Source organism: Polyodon spathula, chromosome 18 (assembly GCF_017654505.1).
Source record: "Polyodon spathula isolate WHYD16114869_AA chromosome 18, ASM1765450v1, whole genome shotgun sequence".
NCBI classification, from domain to species: Eukaryota; Metazoa; Chordata; class Actinopteri; order Acipenseriformes; family Polyodontidae; genus Polyodon; species Polyodon spathula.
In genome coordinates this window covers 18,856,148-18,872,805 of record NC_054551.1, presented here as the reverse complement: position 1 = coordinate 18,872,805, position 16,658 = coordinate 18,856,148, and the positions used below count along the sequence as shown (strand labels likewise).

At 40.0% G+C, this 16,658-nt stretch overlaps 1 long non-coding RNA gene and 8 other non-coding genes across 9 annotated transcripts; all 9 read right to left on the bottom strand.

Annotated features, from left to right (window-relative positions):
* Window positions 1-9,905: 9,905 nt before the first annotated feature.
* Window positions 9,906-15,307, bottom strand: LOC121331235. Its single transcript, XR_005951951.1, has 13 exons — window positions 15,284-15,307; window positions 14,460-14,502; window positions 13,471-13,512; window positions 13,119-13,166; window positions 12,409-12,442; window positions 12,101-12,161; window positions 11,859-11,889; window positions 11,592-11,626; window positions 11,365-11,418; window positions 10,970-11,025; window positions 10,515-10,546; window positions 10,255-10,323; window positions 9,906-10,025 (listed from the first exon to the last, which is right to left on the bottom strand). It is a non-coding gene; the product is annotated as an uncharacterized LOC121331235 (long non-coding RNA).
* On the bottom strand, window positions 10,405-10,478 carry LOC121294198. Its single transcript, XR_005946714.1, has one exon. It is a non-coding gene; the product is annotated as a small nucleolar RNA SNORD47 (small nucleolar RNA).
* On the bottom strand, window positions 10,623-10,686 carry LOC121294205. The gene has a single exon (XR_005946721.1). It is a non-coding gene; the product is annotated as a small nucleolar RNA SNORD78 (small nucleolar RNA).
* LOC121294202 lies at window positions 11,695-11,778 on the bottom strand. Its single transcript, XR_005946718.1, has one exon. It is a non-coding gene; the product is annotated as a small nucleolar RNA snR60/Z15/Z230/Z193/J17 (small nucleolar RNA).
* LOC121294201 lies at window positions 11,959-12,041 on the bottom strand. The gene has a single exon (XR_005946717.1). It is a non-coding gene; the product is annotated as a small nucleolar RNA snR60/Z15/Z230/Z193/J17 (small nucleolar RNA).
* LOC121294249 lies at window positions 12,237-12,314 on the bottom strand. The gene has a single exon (XR_005946756.1). It is a non-coding gene; the product is annotated as a small nucleolar RNA SNORD79 (small nucleolar RNA).
* Window positions 13,234-13,297, bottom strand: LOC121294206. Its single transcript, XR_005946722.1, has one exon. It is a non-coding gene; the product is annotated as a small nucleolar RNA SNORD75 (small nucleolar RNA).
* On the bottom strand, window positions 13,581-13,656 carry LOC121294200. Its single transcript, XR_005946716.1, has one exon. It is a non-coding gene; the product is annotated as a small nucleolar RNA SNORD74 (small nucleolar RNA).
* On the bottom strand, window positions 14,571-14,648 carry LOC121294199. Its single transcript, XR_005946715.1, has one exon. It is a non-coding gene; the product is annotated as a small nucleolar RNA SNORD74 (small nucleolar RNA).
* Window positions 15,308-16,658: the final 1,351 nt, after the last annotated feature.

Sequence of the window (16,658 nt, the reverse complement as noted above, 5' to 3'; positions counted from 1 at the left end):
AACATCATCAACTGTGTGGCACAATGGCCTGGCTCAACCCATGATTCTCGCATCCTCAAGCAGACTGTTGTACACAAAGCTTTTGAAGGTGGTGCAATACCTGGTATAATACTCGGAGATAGTGGATATTAGCTGAAACCGCGTTTACTCTCACCATTCATCAACCCAACCAATGAAGCCCATACCCACTATAACAACACTCACACAAAATAAAGGAATGTCATAAAGAGGTGTTTTGGTGTGCTGAAGAGAAGGTTCCACGGGCTACATGGAGAACTGAGGATGGTGCCTGAGTGAGCCTGTAACATCATCTGTGCTGCTGCAGTCCTGCATAACATTGCAAGGTAAGAGCAAATGTGCACTCATGTTAATTCTCCATTCATAACAGGTGTAATCCTATTTAAATGTATATTTATAGTTTATCTTTAGTTAACTTTTTAAACATATTGAAACAAATATAAAGATGTAACTAAAATACATTGTGGAAAATAAAATGTTTACTTGATGCAGTACATTAAATGATTGTTTATATAACGACAGGAAACTTGCACTGCCAGACCTGGAGGGACCAAATGGTGTGGCTGTGTATGAAGAGGAGGAAGTGCCTGAGCAAGCAGGAGTGGATGAAGATGGCTCAGGAAGACACAATCACCAAATGATTGTGGAGAATTGTTTCTCCAATTAATGTTTTAGTATTTACAAAGCCACATGAGCTCTCCCACAGGATTTAAAACCACAACCTGTTATAAAAAATCCAAGTGCAAAACAAACCTGTAGCCCTCAGGGACACTGGTTTTGGCCTGTAGCAGGCCTCAAAATATACTACTTCTGCTAATTTTATAATGGTTTGTTTTGGTATAAAAGTCTTTCAATTACCTTGATAATTGTAATAATAATTACAAACTTAGCATGTAGCGATTTCTGCATTATACCTCCAATTATTTCTTATTAGGCTTTTTTTTAATACAAATGTAGATATTTAAAACTTGTGTGACGCACACGAAAAGTGAGAATTCATACATGAAAAAGTATGGACACTTTTTTTTTTTTTTTTTTTACTTACCTGTACCTTTAAAGTAGGAACACGTCAAGTACTCCCAGAACCTAAAGGAAAAGCCTAGTGAACTGTACTATTTGATACAGCCACTAGGTAGAGCAGCCTAAATGCAGGACAGCGCTATCAGTGGTGATATCGTGCTTTCTTACAGTAGTAAAACCGAGAGACTACAAGCAACAATTGATTTAGTCCTGTCTTTATTTTTCCTATTTTAACAGGTTAGTAAGAGTCAATATAGCATAAATCACAAGGGTAAATGCTGTAGATCATTATTTTGGTGGTTTAAATATGTATTTTTGATATATAAAAGTGCACATTTTGAATTGGCCATTATAGTGGAGATTGCCACGTGGGGATAATAATACAGATAGTGTTAGTCAGTGAAGATAAGATGGCGATTATGTTTGCAAAGTGAAACAAACTGGTTTAACAGATATATAAAATGCTTGTGAAATATTACGGTTGAAGGTGTTCTGATAATAAATTTAAGCCCATACTATCCTGATGCCAATAATCAATATAAACTGATATTTCTGTGATGTTTGTTATTCTGTGTTTCGTTTTGCTAATTAATAAAAGGTAGAATTTAGGCATGGTATAACGTGATGTAAATGCATGTTTTGAATTACTAAAACTTATACCTTATTGTGAGTTTTATGTACCATTATTAACACTGCGTTCAGGATGCTTAGACTTGAATGAATTCTTAGACTTGAATTTGTAGTTGAACTGATGATTAATAACACCGTGTAACAAATTTTAAAATTGTTTGGTTCCTGGGTAGTAAGTGTTATTTCCTAATTGTTTATGCCTCAAAAGTATAGAAAATGGCTATTATTCCCCACGAACTTTGCTTTTGTGACCAGGACAGTGATATTTTGAAATTTACCTATTTTCCAGAATATTCCAGATAGATTCAGTACTGAGTAAACTTGGAGTAACTTCTAGAACTTTCCAGTAATATAAATAGTAGTATAAATACAGGGGCCTTAAGCCCACCAGTTCAGGTTAGTTCCAGCTAGATAGTTAAGCATTCACACGCTAACATAAACAATGTTGGGCAAGAAGCTTGTAGACGCAACATCTCTATCAATTGTTAGCAGTACATTTGAACCAAACGGTCTGCTATCTGCAATATTAGTCTCCTTTCAGAAAAGTGCACCAGTATAGCTCTGCCAGTCCACATGCGTAGCAAACTGCTAATCAATTCTCGATCCATGTTTTCCAACAGCAGCCGTCTTAGACTAATAATAACTAGTAGTTAGAAGAGAGCAGCAAGTCAGAGAGCGAGGAAGATGTAGATCCACATGACAATTTCAGAGGTGGAGCTGAGGAGAGAAACCCATACTACCCCAACCAAAAAGACCTCAACGACTTGATTGGAGATCTTGGTCTCACCAAGTCCAATGCCGAGCTTTTGACGTCTAGGCTCAAACAGTGGAACTTGTTGGATGAAAGTGTGCAAGTCGCAGATCAGAGGAAGCGTCGCCAACCTTTTTCCAGCTTCTTCACCCGTCAAGATGGGCTCTGCTTCTGCCACAATGTGACCAGTCTGTTCGAGGCAGTCGGAATCGCCTGTAACCAGAATGAGTGGCGCCTCTTCATTGACAGCTCATCCAGGAGCCTCAAAGCCGTGCTGCTCCATAATGGTAACAAGTACCCGTCTCTTCCCCTGGCTCACTCGGTGCACCTCAAAGAGGATTACAAAAGCATTAAGACCTTGCTGGACGCCTTGAAGTATGATGAGTACGGCTTGGAGATCATAGGAGACTTCAAAATGGTGGCATTCCTGATGGGTCTCCAGGGCGGTTTTACCATGTTTCCCTGCTATCTTTGCCTTTGGGACAGCAGGGACACCAAGGCGCACTACCACAGGCGGGACTGGCCACAGCGGACCGAGTTCTCTGTGGGGAGGAACAACGTCAAGTGGGAGCCACTGGTGGACCCCCGGAAGGTGCTGATGCCACCACTGCACATCAAATTGGGCCTTATGAAACAATTTGTCAGAGCTCTAGATAAGGAGTCGGCAGCCTTCAAGTACCTTCAAGACTTCTTCCCTAAGCTGTCTGAGGCAAAGGTCAAAGCCAGTGTCTTCATCGGACCACAGATAAAGAAGATCCTGGAGTGCAGTGAATTCCCCAAGAAGGTCACTAGTAAGGAGAAAGCGGCTTGAAACAGCTTTGTCGCAGTGGTTCGGGGCTTCCTGGGCAATCACAAGGCCGAAAAGTATGTGGAGGTGGTTGAGACCCTGGTGAAGAACTACGGCACAATGGGCTGTAGGATGTTCCTCAAAGTCCATATCCTTGATGCTCATCTTGATAAATTCAAGGAGAACATGGGAGTGTACTCGGAGGAGCAAGGCGAGCGCTTCCACCAGGATATACTGGAATTTGAACGCCGCTACCAAGGACAGTATAACGAGAACATGATGGGAGACTACATTTGAGGGCTGATTCGTGAAAGTGATTTACAGTATAATTGAAAATCTCGAAAAACTACTCACTTCTAAATCTTTTGTAGTCATTTTTTTATTACTTTAGTATAAACACATGTTAATTTGGATTCACATGTTGTTTTTTTCTGACTTTATGTGAACGAAAAGACACAAATTCGCCCGTTTTCTCATTGGAAATAGGTAAATTTCAAAATATCACTGTCCTGGTCACAAAAGCAAAGTTTGTGGGGAATAATAGCCATTTTCTATACTTTTGAGGCATAAGCCATTAGGAAATAACACTTACTACCCAGGAACAAAAATTGTGTTACATAGTGTAATAGTGCAACAGTGCCATGGAAGTAGTCTGAATGTGTTAAAATAGTGATGCTAGTTATATAACATGTATATGGAGAATGCATAACTATAGAAATGACACAGGCTATCCATTGTGGAATGCTTCTTTGTTGTGATTGTCATGTTTTATTTTAATATACTACAGCTGAGATAGCCGTTGAATACCAGTATGAAGACTATCTCAAAAGGCTTGCTATTGGTTATGTTCTATTGCTATTATTTTATTGTCATGATTATTATTGTTCTTCTCTGCACTTCTTCAATGAAGGGATGAGTTGTTTTATGTTTTAAAACTTTCAGTAGTAAAACCGAGAGACTGCAAGCAACAATTGATTTAGTCCTGTCTTTACTTTTCCTATTTTAACAGATTAAACACTTTATCTTCTGTTGATGGGCTCTCTGCCCGAGACCCGTAACACTTGCATTTACTTTAGTAGTTTTTATTCTGAAAAAAATAATAAAGATCAAAATTAATTATATAGTATTTTTGTTTTACAATAATAAAATAAATACTCACATTTCTATAAATTACTAACAATTACTAAATAACTATAATAATATTTTACTAAAAGTTACTAACTTGGATCTACCATTTGTATTTCAAAGTTGTATTAAAAAATTATTAAAACAATTTAACATTTTTGTGTGTTGATAATTTGTTGCAGTTTACTGTTCTGACATTTTTGCTATTTCCAATTTTAGTTTTTTCAAACTCTTAACTTTTCTATTTCTAAGTATAGCTTCCTCTCCTCAAAAATCTAATTGTTGTTCTATGACTGTAGCCACGGTGATTCTCGTGTCTGTGGTGGATTTGGTAGACAATTTATTTACATATAAATTAGTCTCTAGGCTCACTGTTTAAGAACGTCCAAATGTTAATAACTGAGACATACCATAATAGTTCGGTGATATCATGTAGAACTCGGATTCCCTTGACAACAATTGACATCCACACAACATATCAGAATTATAAAAAAATAGTTTATTTACGAATAAAAAGGGGTTGTGAAAAGTGCCCACCCCTGTGTATATCATCTGTTATGTTGCGTGTGGTTTGTTAAACGTTGGTGTATAGTCATTGGTACACGGTGTGGAAGGGTGGTGGGTAATTCACTGACACAGGAGACAGATAGGTGAATTTGGCAACACCGCACAGGTGCCCAGTTTTATTTCAGGGTGCTGTTTTTTCTTTAATCCCGCAGATGGCGCTGTGGGTCCGTGGTCTGATTTACCAGCGATGGTAAACAGAACCACGGGCATACCAAGCGATGGTACACAATACCGGCGCCCTTGCAGGTGCTTCGAAACAATAATTCAAAACAGAAGGCACAAAGAAACAGGGAAAATAAAACAGTAACAAAGAAAAGGTGCTGCACTTTGCAGCGTTATCCCGATCGCCGTTGCCCGTGCGATCCAGATCACTGTCCTACACTGCCGGCTCACTAGCCTGCTCTGATATACTAATCGGGGGTCTGCCCAAGGGTTCCCCGCCCTCAATGTCTCGCTCTGAACCTCCGTTTCTTTCTCTCCCACTGGTTCTCGTCGTTGACCAGCGCTTCCGCACTCTCGGTGCGTTTAACAGGGCAGATCTGAGGAAACAACAGAGCGTTAATTTATAGGGCTAACAATCTCCCAAGACGCGCCTCTCAGCCATTCAGAGAGGGGGAAAGTCCACACACCCACTTTCCCACCTCCCTGTGTCACTGCCATCACTGCGATGGCGGTTGTTGGACGACTGCCGCCCTCTTCCTGCAGCCCGTGAACACGCCAGCAGAGTCAGCACAGATCTCTCCCTGTTACAACGGGATATAAATGGGTGTGTAACACAAGTGTTTAAAATGTATATTTGTATTTAGGCACGGGATTGTACATCACTTCATGTACATTTAAAGTAGTTAATATGTGAGCACGAGGTTGCACATAATTAATTCACGTGCCGGACATATGATTTTGCCATAAGGCTCAGGACATTATAATCATTAATAAACACCCTTGCACCTGTGAATCATTGTCCGTGTGATTAATCCACTCTGCACTGCACTCACCTGCACGTATTCACCACTTTGCCACACGTGGTGTTGACATGGGATGGACTGCAATATACCCCACAGTGAAAGCATCCTTATCGGTTGGTCCGAAAAAACATCACCTGGTACTTGGGGTGGCGGAAAGGCTACCACATCCATTTATTCTGGGTCGAGACTGTCCAAACTATAAAGATTTGGTAAAATTAATGGCAGTCCCGACCACACACATAAATGTGGCAGAAAAAGCTGAAAGGGAAATGATTGGTAATGTTTTTCCCTTTCAAACGGAAATGTTTTCTCCCCCATTCCACCCGAGAAAAACATAAAGAGAGAGGGTTGTGGAAATGGAAGGGAGCGTTAATTAGACAAGGCTAGGGGCTGGTGGGAGCCTGCTATAACAGTGACAAATGCCAGTCAAAGGGGGTCGGAATGTCGTGTGAACAAGAGGGAGAGGTTACTGGGCCATTAAGGGCAGATGTTACTCCCGCCCCTCTCAACATACCGGACATATGGCACTCAAATGTGGACATAGTGTGGGGCCAGAAAAACGACCCCTCACTGGTGCACACTTGGGGACAGGTCCGGTCTATTGAAGGTAAGGATGTTGAAGGCGCTGGAGCACTAGTATTTCTACATTTCATTATCAAGGGGCAATTACTGTATAGTGTAAACCTTGTTACTGGCACTGGACAGCCTGTAACACAGTTATTGGTTCCCCCCATCCTTTCGGCTGGAGGTCATGAGGCTGACGCATGATGGCCCTTTTGCGGGGCACGGAGCTCACAAGACAAGAAAACGGGTATTGACTTGATTTGTTTGGCTAGGACTTTATAAAGATGTGTCGAAATATGTAGCCACATACCCAGACTGCCAGCTAGTAGCGCCGGGTCAGGTGCGCCACGCCCCTTTGGTCCCACTGATGATTATTTCCACCCCTTGAACGCATCGCAATGGACATAGTCAGCCCTGATTCCGGGTATATACATATGTTAGTGGTGGTAGATTACGCAATGCGATACCCAGAGGCTGTTCCATTGAGGTCCACAAGTGCTGCTGTGATAGCCAAAGAACTAGTGTAGATTATGGCAAGAGTAGGGATCCCTAAGGAGATATTGACGGATCACGAAACTAATTTCTTGTCAAACACGTTACAGCAAGTATATAAAATACGTCCCATCAGAACATCTGTTTATCATTGTGGCAATTTGACCAGTGATTGTGAAAAAGTTTGTAAATCAAGAGCAAAAACATTGGGCATCGCTTCTTCCTCCTTTTTGCAGTGAGAGAAGTGCCACAGAGTTCGACAGTGTTCTCTCCCTTCGAACTCTTACATGGCCGATAGCCTCGCGGCATTCTCCATCTTTTGAGAGAGAGGGGTGGGAGGAGCACAAAGTCTTGTCCAAAAATGTAGTGCAGCATATGCTCCTACTTAGGGATCACCTAGATTTGGTCGGTTGTTTGGCCCAGGACAATCTCAAATCAGCTCAGCACCGACAACAGCAGCAATACAGCTCTCGCACAGCAGAAGTCACCAAGCTCATTGCCATCGAGCAGTTTGTGCAGGTGCTGGGGCCGGCCACTCGGAACTGGGTCAGCTGCCACTGCCCCACCACGCTGGACGCCGAGGTCCGACTGGCTAAGGGCTATGAAGGCTCGCAGCCAACTCCATTGCCTGCATCACCGACATCTCCATCCACCAGACCCAGGATGGCAGGCCCAAGACCGCTTCCACCCAGGACCCACACCCCCTCGTTACCCAATGAACGGCCTCACTCCACAACAATGGAGACTGAGGTCAACCCCCAGTTAGGTAAGATCAGGGGTCCCCTCCCCAAGAAGACAGCAGGACATGTAAGCGTCTGTGGGCACCCTTTGCCCTGAGGTGTTACCGTTGCCGTGAGGTCGGCCAAGTCGCTCGGAACTGTCCAGCGGCTATGGGGTGTGGTGCGACCTCACACTTAAATTCACCAGCACCAGGAACATCCAAACTGTTGCCTCAAGGACTGCGTCAATGTATCGCTGAGCAGTAAGGTTGCCATAAATCTGCACCAAAGGTGTTCTTGTGTTAAAGGAGATTCCTCCCCACATCATCACACTTCCACCGCCTCACCGGTTGGCTTGAACAACACAACAGTCAGCATAATGCTCACCACAACACATTGTCTCCCGTCAGGTCTGTCAAGGGCAAAATGGCATTCATCGGTGAAGAAAACACTCTCTCTGCCACCACTGGTCCTGGGCCGGTGTGGCTCTGCCTTCCAGGACGTGGCCTGACCCTCACAGAGCCAGTTTCCTGGTTTCTCTGGACTAGTCTGCTGGTTGTTGAAGCAGAACATCTCATTCTCTGGGCAACTACTCTTAGACAGGCCACCATCAATTCTGCTGATAGCAACCAGGATATCTTCATTACTCAAGCTGGGCATGGTTGTACCTTTCACTGTTCTTGCATTTATTAAAATTGTATCTTTTCGAATGGCTGTTTATACAGATTCTTAATCAACTCATTTTGACAATTTTAACAACTCAAATATCAAACACCTGATGTTTTTATGTAATCACATGACTTGAGCTCAGTATTTTGTTATCCTAAAGAACAATACTACTCAAACAATAAACAAACCTATCTGGCTCACTATTTAAAATGTAAATGACATTTTGTATGTGCCCAATGAGCTATTGATGTAAAACTTAAAAACTGTTGCGTTTTCATTGTGCATCAGTATATGTATTAGGGACTTTACTGTTGATATTTTCTATTGATAAGTCAATCTTCTCATTGATTAATCCCACCTGTTTGCTTGTGATATAAAATTGTATTGAAAGACAATTACAAGTAATACAAAGAAAACATACACCAGGGAACAGTTTTTGCATGGCAAGTAGATTTTTGCAAAATGTATTATGTATGATCACAAAAAAGCAAAAGAACCTATCCACTGACCTGAACTTAAATCAGATTGTGAAAACTTTGTTAAATGTATCTGAATACCAGAGCACTGCACCATTGCAGTAGAAAAAAAAATTAAGCTTGCAAAGTTTTTGATTTAAAAACACTCAACACATGAAAGGTGTACCTCCACTACACTTATACAAGCACGAGTCACAAACTGACTTTGGACAAAGCCTCAGGCCATATTTGTATCAGAAAGCAGACATTCATGGAGTCAATTCAAAAGGAATTGACAACTTTGTAACGTTTGATATTTACCTTTGTAAATAATTGTAGAGTCCTTCAACCTGACTGGTTTCTCTCCAATAATCACAGTAGTCATTTTATTACACATTGCAAATGTATCACACACTCCCTCTGTGGGGAAAAAGGGGTGGTGCTGACCTTATGGTCTGCCATTCAGCAGGGCACATCCACTAGTCTTTTCAAATACCTCCCCATCACAGGGCCAGCCATATGTAATGAAGCATGGTGCATCCATTTCATCTTTGAATGAATTTTCCCTAGTTGTGTAATGAGACTACTAGAACTTAGAGAATACTGCTTAAACACAAAAGCACTTTCTAAACAGAATAACTAGGAGACAATTTAAAACTTCACACTTACTACCTCCTGCAGAAAGCCATTCAGACACCTATTAATCCAGCTCCAGATGACCGATAGCTTGAAAGAAACTGACTTAACTCAAACCATGACATGGACTTACACTAGAGGCTAGGACACTTCAAAATTGATACAGTACATGTTACCTATATGTAGGAAGGCAGAGTCACCATCTTTCCAGACCAGCAGACAAATGCCCACTTTTTTGTGATCTAATTGTACATACAAACAGGGTCAAGAGGGGGTATTAATGTATATTTAGCATAGTCTGCATGTTGTTGCAGACCTACATCTGATAGGTGTTTGATAATGGGCTGGACTAACCTTGAGGGAGGTTGTAGAACTAGTGTTTGTCACTTAAAGTCCCTTTCATTAAGGCAATAGTTTCAGCCTTTGTACAAAATCTAGATGTATTCAAGTCTAAATGCAGTGTACATATGGCATCTAGAACCAAAAAACACATATTGGACTACCAAATGTATTGGAATCTTTATTGCAAATAGTTCATGTACAAAACAAAGTGCTTCAAGGTTTGAAGACTGCACTGCAACCAGTTCATCAGGACTGTTGCACCCAGTGGAACGACTGGAGACATACCTGAAAACAGAACTTCCATTAATTCTATTAATAAATCTTAACTATAATGCATCTCCCTAAACTGGAGGGAAATTACATGCAAACAGGTACAAAATGGGATGAAGTCAGATTCTTTCAGTCATCAACAATCAGTTAGAGAGTTCAAGAATATATTCATCACTTATCCCAAATTATCTAAATTCAGCCAGTGTCTTAACTGCTTCAATGCACTGCAATTGTCCAAACTTACCTTTAAGGCTTAAAGTAACTTTCCATTCAATAGAATCTTCATCCAAGTACTAAGTTTACACAACAGTATCTGGAGAAAAAAAGAACACACACCATACCAAACATTAAGCAACTGACAATGTGGTTTTTATTTTGCCATCACGTGGTGTTTAACCTCAGAATAAATGGAACGGTAAGGAGTATAATCAGCTGGATTCATTTGGCAGAATCTGTTCATCACAGGTTAGATTTCATACACCAGGACACAAGAAACTGCCTTACCTGTTTGCACAGAACTACAAGCCTGGAGCAACCTGGAAAAGTTTTACAAAAATATGAATTAGTGAATACAAAAAGAGAGATCTCCTAGCCTTCTTAGAATCTGCTGGGTTCTTCAGTAATCTTGTTCTCTACACGTGCAATTCAGGTCAGACATTTGAAACCATCATTAAACCCACAAATTCTTCCTTACGTATTTAGCCAGTTAAGTTATGGTGGGGAAATCTGCCTACATAGTCTCTAAATACTCTGATCAGGTGAACAAAGTACATGGGTTACAAGCAACATTCAACCATATGTAACGCATAGACCAATTCCCCCATATCCAAATTTGATACTCAACTTGTCACAGAACGCCCCAACCAAGTGTTCCCAGGGCAATATACACAATACATGAGCACTATATTCCACTCTAAATATCTGCATCCAATAAGTGACACAAGTAGCCATATCCCTACCTTTGGTAGTACAGTATCGGAGTCAAGACAGTGCAGCCATATGAACTTCATTACACCTGTTAAATGAAGGAATGGATTAATTATCTAGATATATAATTAGCACACAATGAGGAGTTTAAAACTCTGCCCATTTCAGTTAGAGCTAATAAATAGACTTCATGCACAAGTCAGATGTGGTTCATCTCATCATCAAGGCTAGAGTGGGGGGGGGGGGGGGGGGGGGGTTTGAGTAGGCCTGGATATAAATTCTACATTTGTAGAGAAGCAGGTGGTTCGAATTTAGTCTCTGCCAAGGTCCACATGTTGACCAGTTTAGTGTTTATAGCTTGGTAGTTTCTCCAACTTTCACAAGGGTGAAAATCCACATGTTGAAGTGTTTGGCATGTATCACTTACACTAAGCTCACCATCAAGCAGCAAAATGGAGGATTACAGGATTAGCACTGAACCCTGCAAGGATGAAAAAAAAGTTAGTAATTGGCTTAAAGAAGCTTGTTAAGCTAGAAGTGTAACCTCTGAATCAGAATTGAATGAATATCCTCAACAAGATCAGAGACCTGATTCATAAGCATCATTTCAGAGATAATGGAAAACACACAAGATGTTACACAAGCAGTACATACCTTTTGTTTCTTGGCAGAGGGCATACAAGTATCTCCTGTAAAATCAAAACAATTCCATTAAGACAAAGCACTTGGAAAAACCACAAAAAAAAAGGGGACTGAACCGATACATCAGCTAGGAGCGAAAGACAAAGCAAGTTACTCGTCACAGTAAATCTGCTGAACTATGGGATCATCATTGTATCAGGTTTATTACATGCCATACCATTAACAGGACACCGTCATAAACCCACATCAAGTTAAATTAAAACTTATTTGAATACACACCTGTTAGTTCTTGGTCAATGCAATTGTCCATCTATTAGAAAAAAAGAGACCATAAGTTTAGTATCACTCTACTCATCAACAAATGCCTCACAACTGGATAATGATACATCAGCTAGGAGCGAAAGACAAAGCAATTTGTTCATCACAGAATTCAGCTGAACTATGGGATCATCATTGTATCAGGTGCTGTAGAATAGAAGAGCAGACATGTGCTGCTGTACTCTGGCAGAGCTGAAACTTACCAGCTTCCAAGGCATCAGGCACCATATGGATTTACTGGAGGGCTGGGTTTAACCAACAAAACTGCAGAGGAAGAAATCAATCAGGAATTAACCACTTGTCAAGAATTCCCTAGCTGTACCGGTCTAACTTAAGGACTGCAATTTCAGTAAAAAGGGTTCTCTTTCATTGCATTTCAGAGAGATTCCCATCTTTTTACATTCATCATTAACAGCAGTGAGTCTCTAATACAACCCAGTTAGTATAGCGGCAATTAAAGTATTAATTTTGGTACAGCACTGAGTCTGCTTAACTTATGCAAGACACATACCTGTGAAGTCTTCATCTTCAGCTTTGTTCACCCTCTGCAATAGAAGTTACAATTAAGGGATGGCACAGATCCACTTCACAGCAAGCATCCCAACAGCACCTCATTTCTTATAGTAAGCATTTAAGAGCATCCATTAATGTAATTTTTTTAAGTGTACACATGTGCTTACCCCCCCAGGGTTCCAGGTTTGTAGCAAAAAATTATTCATTTGGAGGCAGTTACACAGCACACACTTTATAAAGACAAGTATACAATGGATGTGACTTCCCATGCACACTTTTTGTCCTGCAATATTTAAAAGCAATTCTAAATGCTCAACCTAATGCCTCAGATACTGCAAAATGGTGGTTGCAGGTCTCATCATCCTTTTGGGTCAAGAGTAGCAAATAGAGTCATCATTGGCATAGGGGAGTTGAGCATTTGATCTGTACCAAGCTACCAGCAAGGTACATGTTAAAGTAACTTCAAATACAAAGTTGCCATGATATCCAACACTTAATGGAGGATTTCAAACTGCACAGAACCGTCTGTGCTCAACAAGCAGACCCACAGCAAAAATCTGGTAGCACCCTGCAGGTGCTGCTGCTGCTTCTCTGTTCTATTAGGCAAGTGCCAAATATTCAATAAAAGGTTGAAACTTGTCCAACCCAAAAAAGCAGGACAGTCTGTTCATCTCACGAAATACAGCCTCAGAACAGTCTTTGCCTTACCTTCAAGGTAATTTCTAGCTGCATCTGGAAGCCTCCAGAAACCAGAACCTACAATAGAAGAAAGTCATTTACTTCCAATTTAGAAACTAAACATGCATTCTACAACTGCATTAGAAGCCTCAGTATTAAGATTTCAGAAATGACTTCTGACCACTACTCTTTAAAAATCATCATAGGCTTTTAAAATGAATGTTAGAAATGTTTTATTTATCACAAAGTAGGTATCCCTGCATTTAAAATTAGCAGTTATTTACTACTACCAAATAATTCAAATCCCTGAATCATGAGATTGACCACCCCCTGTGTAGTTTACAAGTGGGCACAATTCACCTTCATGGAAATAGATACATACCTTTGCTTGCTTCTGGATAGCAGCACTGTCAAAGTGACCACCCTACAAAGAAACAGGGTACTGGTTTATACACTTTAACCCATGCAACAGAGAACCATGTATATCAAATCATGTACAATTCAGAGAGGTTGGCATTTCATCAGCAGTCAGATGTCCCTACCAACACTCATTTCATCACAACTACATGTTAGACATTCATCATGAAAAGAAAATGGTTGCCCATAACTGCATTGAAATTTACTAAGTCGCCTGCCACTACCATTTAATGTTATGTAGTGAAAATCGTAATTGAGGCATTCCCGTTTCTCGAGATTCCGCCTAGAGCAACAATATGTATGGACAGATACGGCTATAGTCACATGCGCATTGTTTCCAAAGGTATTAAAATACAAATTACCAAATGTACAAGTACATACGTTTAAAAAAGTTAATTGGTCGCCTGTTAGCGACAAATTTATTCGCCAAAATTAACGGTCGCCATGGAGATTAAAATGATCACTGCTTCGAGCACTGCCAACGCAGACAACTAGTCTCTAAACGTACCGGTATATAAACCACTAAGCATTTTATTCTGGTAATGTGGTGCGAGTTGTACAACTCATTTGCCACAATACTTTATTGTACAAGTTTGTATGCGAGCACAGAGGCTGTGAACGCCATTACAATTTATGGTCTATACGAGGCATTTGTTACACAACGTTATTATCCTCCTATCCTACAGTAGGAATAGCCGTATCTTAACTAATGAGACATAATGCAGGGGAGTTCCAAGCGTAAGTATTTGTTACTTTACACCATCCAAATGTTAGGGCGCACAGACTACAGGAAATGCCGTAAGACCAGCCGCTCAAAACGCGATTACGGTACTCAAGCCACTATTCTGAAGATATTACAACCCCTCCCATGCAGTGTTGTGTACTTTCCTATAGAGAAGTGCGCATCTTAGATCGCCTGCACAATGCAAGCATTAGATATAAAGAACCACACACCTCTGTTCTGGACTGCATCATGTAGACTCGGACAGTGCACACCCTACAAAGAAGAGATATTGGTTTATACACTTTGATCAATGCAATAGAAAACCATGCATATCGAATCCATGTACAATTCAGAGAGGTTGGCATTTCATCAGCAATCAGATGTCCCTACCAACACTCATTTCATCATATTCAAGTACATGCTGCATAAACGAACTGAAGGGAAAGTGCGCTGCAACGATTTATCTGCATTTGCTAAGCCAAACGCAGACAAATAGTTCAGCATCTAAACGTACCTATAAGAAAGCGCTTTAATAAACTGTACTACAAACCATTTAAGTACAGTTTAGGTAAACTGAAGATATTACAACCGCGCCCAGTCACTGATACGGCGCAGTTTACTACAACACGAAACAGATCTCAACTCGCTTGTACAGCAATAATTTTAGATGAAAAGCACACACATCTCAGTATTAGACTGCAGAACTGTGCCCACAGCACGAATGAACAAAACGTTAGTATAATCATTTCGTAACAAACGAAATGCTATACTATCATCTCACAAACCTTTACAAGAATTATATTTAGAATATACTTTGTATAAAATTGCATCTTAATATATGAAAGCCGGCCTTAGACTTTGCAAGGCAGTTTCTGAAACACGTGGCTTACCGTCACAGGGCCCAACCCAAATTTTACTTAAATTCAGCAAAATGCATAATCGTCAACCAGCACTCTCGCATACACAATCGTTAACTAGACTTTACAATGAGCATCCAAAGAAAAATAAAACTGATTACAAAAATCTATTTTCTGCACAAGCACCGACCACTTACCTCTCTCTATTAAAAACGCCGCAGACTGAGAACGAGTTAAGGGCGCTGTCGGTATTTATAGTCTACCAGCCCGTTGACTCATGGGACATGTGGGCGTGCCAAGAATACGGATTTTAAAATAAATTAATTAAATAAAAACAAAAAAAGTTTTGATGTAAAACACCTGTAACGATATATTTTTTAAAGATATTGTAAGTAAAATAAATTGAAATTGAAAGTTCTTAACCTAAAATGTTGCTGCTAATTCACAGTCACGTGGTAAATGACAATGAAAGTTCGGCAGTCAGTAAAGAACGGGTTTCCATGTGGAAGTTTCTTTCTTTTTTAAAAAAAAAAAAACAATTGATCTAAATTATAATTGGTACCCTTTAGCTTAACGGTGACAACATAAAATACAAAAATGTTAAGTTCTTTAAAAATAAAGTTGCTCCTTTAAGATTCCAGACTCGACTGTTTAATAATGTACTGATTTTATCGGCCTGGTTTTTGTTTTCCATTAAAATACTTGTTCAAGCTCTATCCTTTTGTATCTAGTGTCAGTTGATAGTAAATTATATTGTGAAAAAATGTACCTGTTATCTATGAATTGTAGGAACAGGGGAGGGTTGACCCTTTTCCGTTTAATTATTCCTCTTTAGGATCATAATCTAGCGATATAAGGAGGCGTCCAAGTTTCAGTCTGGGTGACACTTATATTTAGAATTTAGGGAGCCTGCTATTGAGAAACAACCCGTTTGAATCATCTTTAAACTTAGTTTGAAAATCTGTTAGATAGTTTTATTATATAATATATTATATATATATATTATATATCTATAAATAGATATATTACATAATATACCACTCTGAAATGCCAATGACATGGAAATGTACTTTTACAACAAGATACCAGTTAGAAGGCATCGTAGGCTTTCTGTTGCAAAAGTAAAAATACATTAATAAATAAACTCGGTAAAGGGTGGTCTGCAATGCTGGGGAAGTTACTTTAAAAAGTAATCTGTTAGTAACTATTTGAGCACTTGAACACAATTGTAACTAGTTACAGTAACTTCACTTTTTTTTTTTTTTAGTTACAAATAGTTACCGAGATGTTTTTTTCGGTTTGGTCAGTCTGCAAGCTCAAACTATTCTTTGAAGCTCCAGCTAGCAAACCCACTTGTTCCCTCCTCTGACGCCATTTTCTAACAAGAAGCACTGAAAGCGCTTTCACGTGTGTTATGTAACGTTTGACTTATTCTATCGAAGGGCTTTCTGATTTATTTTTTTTCACATCAAATGTGATTCGTCACCAGATTTAGTTACCTGTCTGAAAAAGCAACCCCGTTTGGGGACACTGTAGCAAACTTCTAATGTTTACAGCAGCTCCTTATTAGAA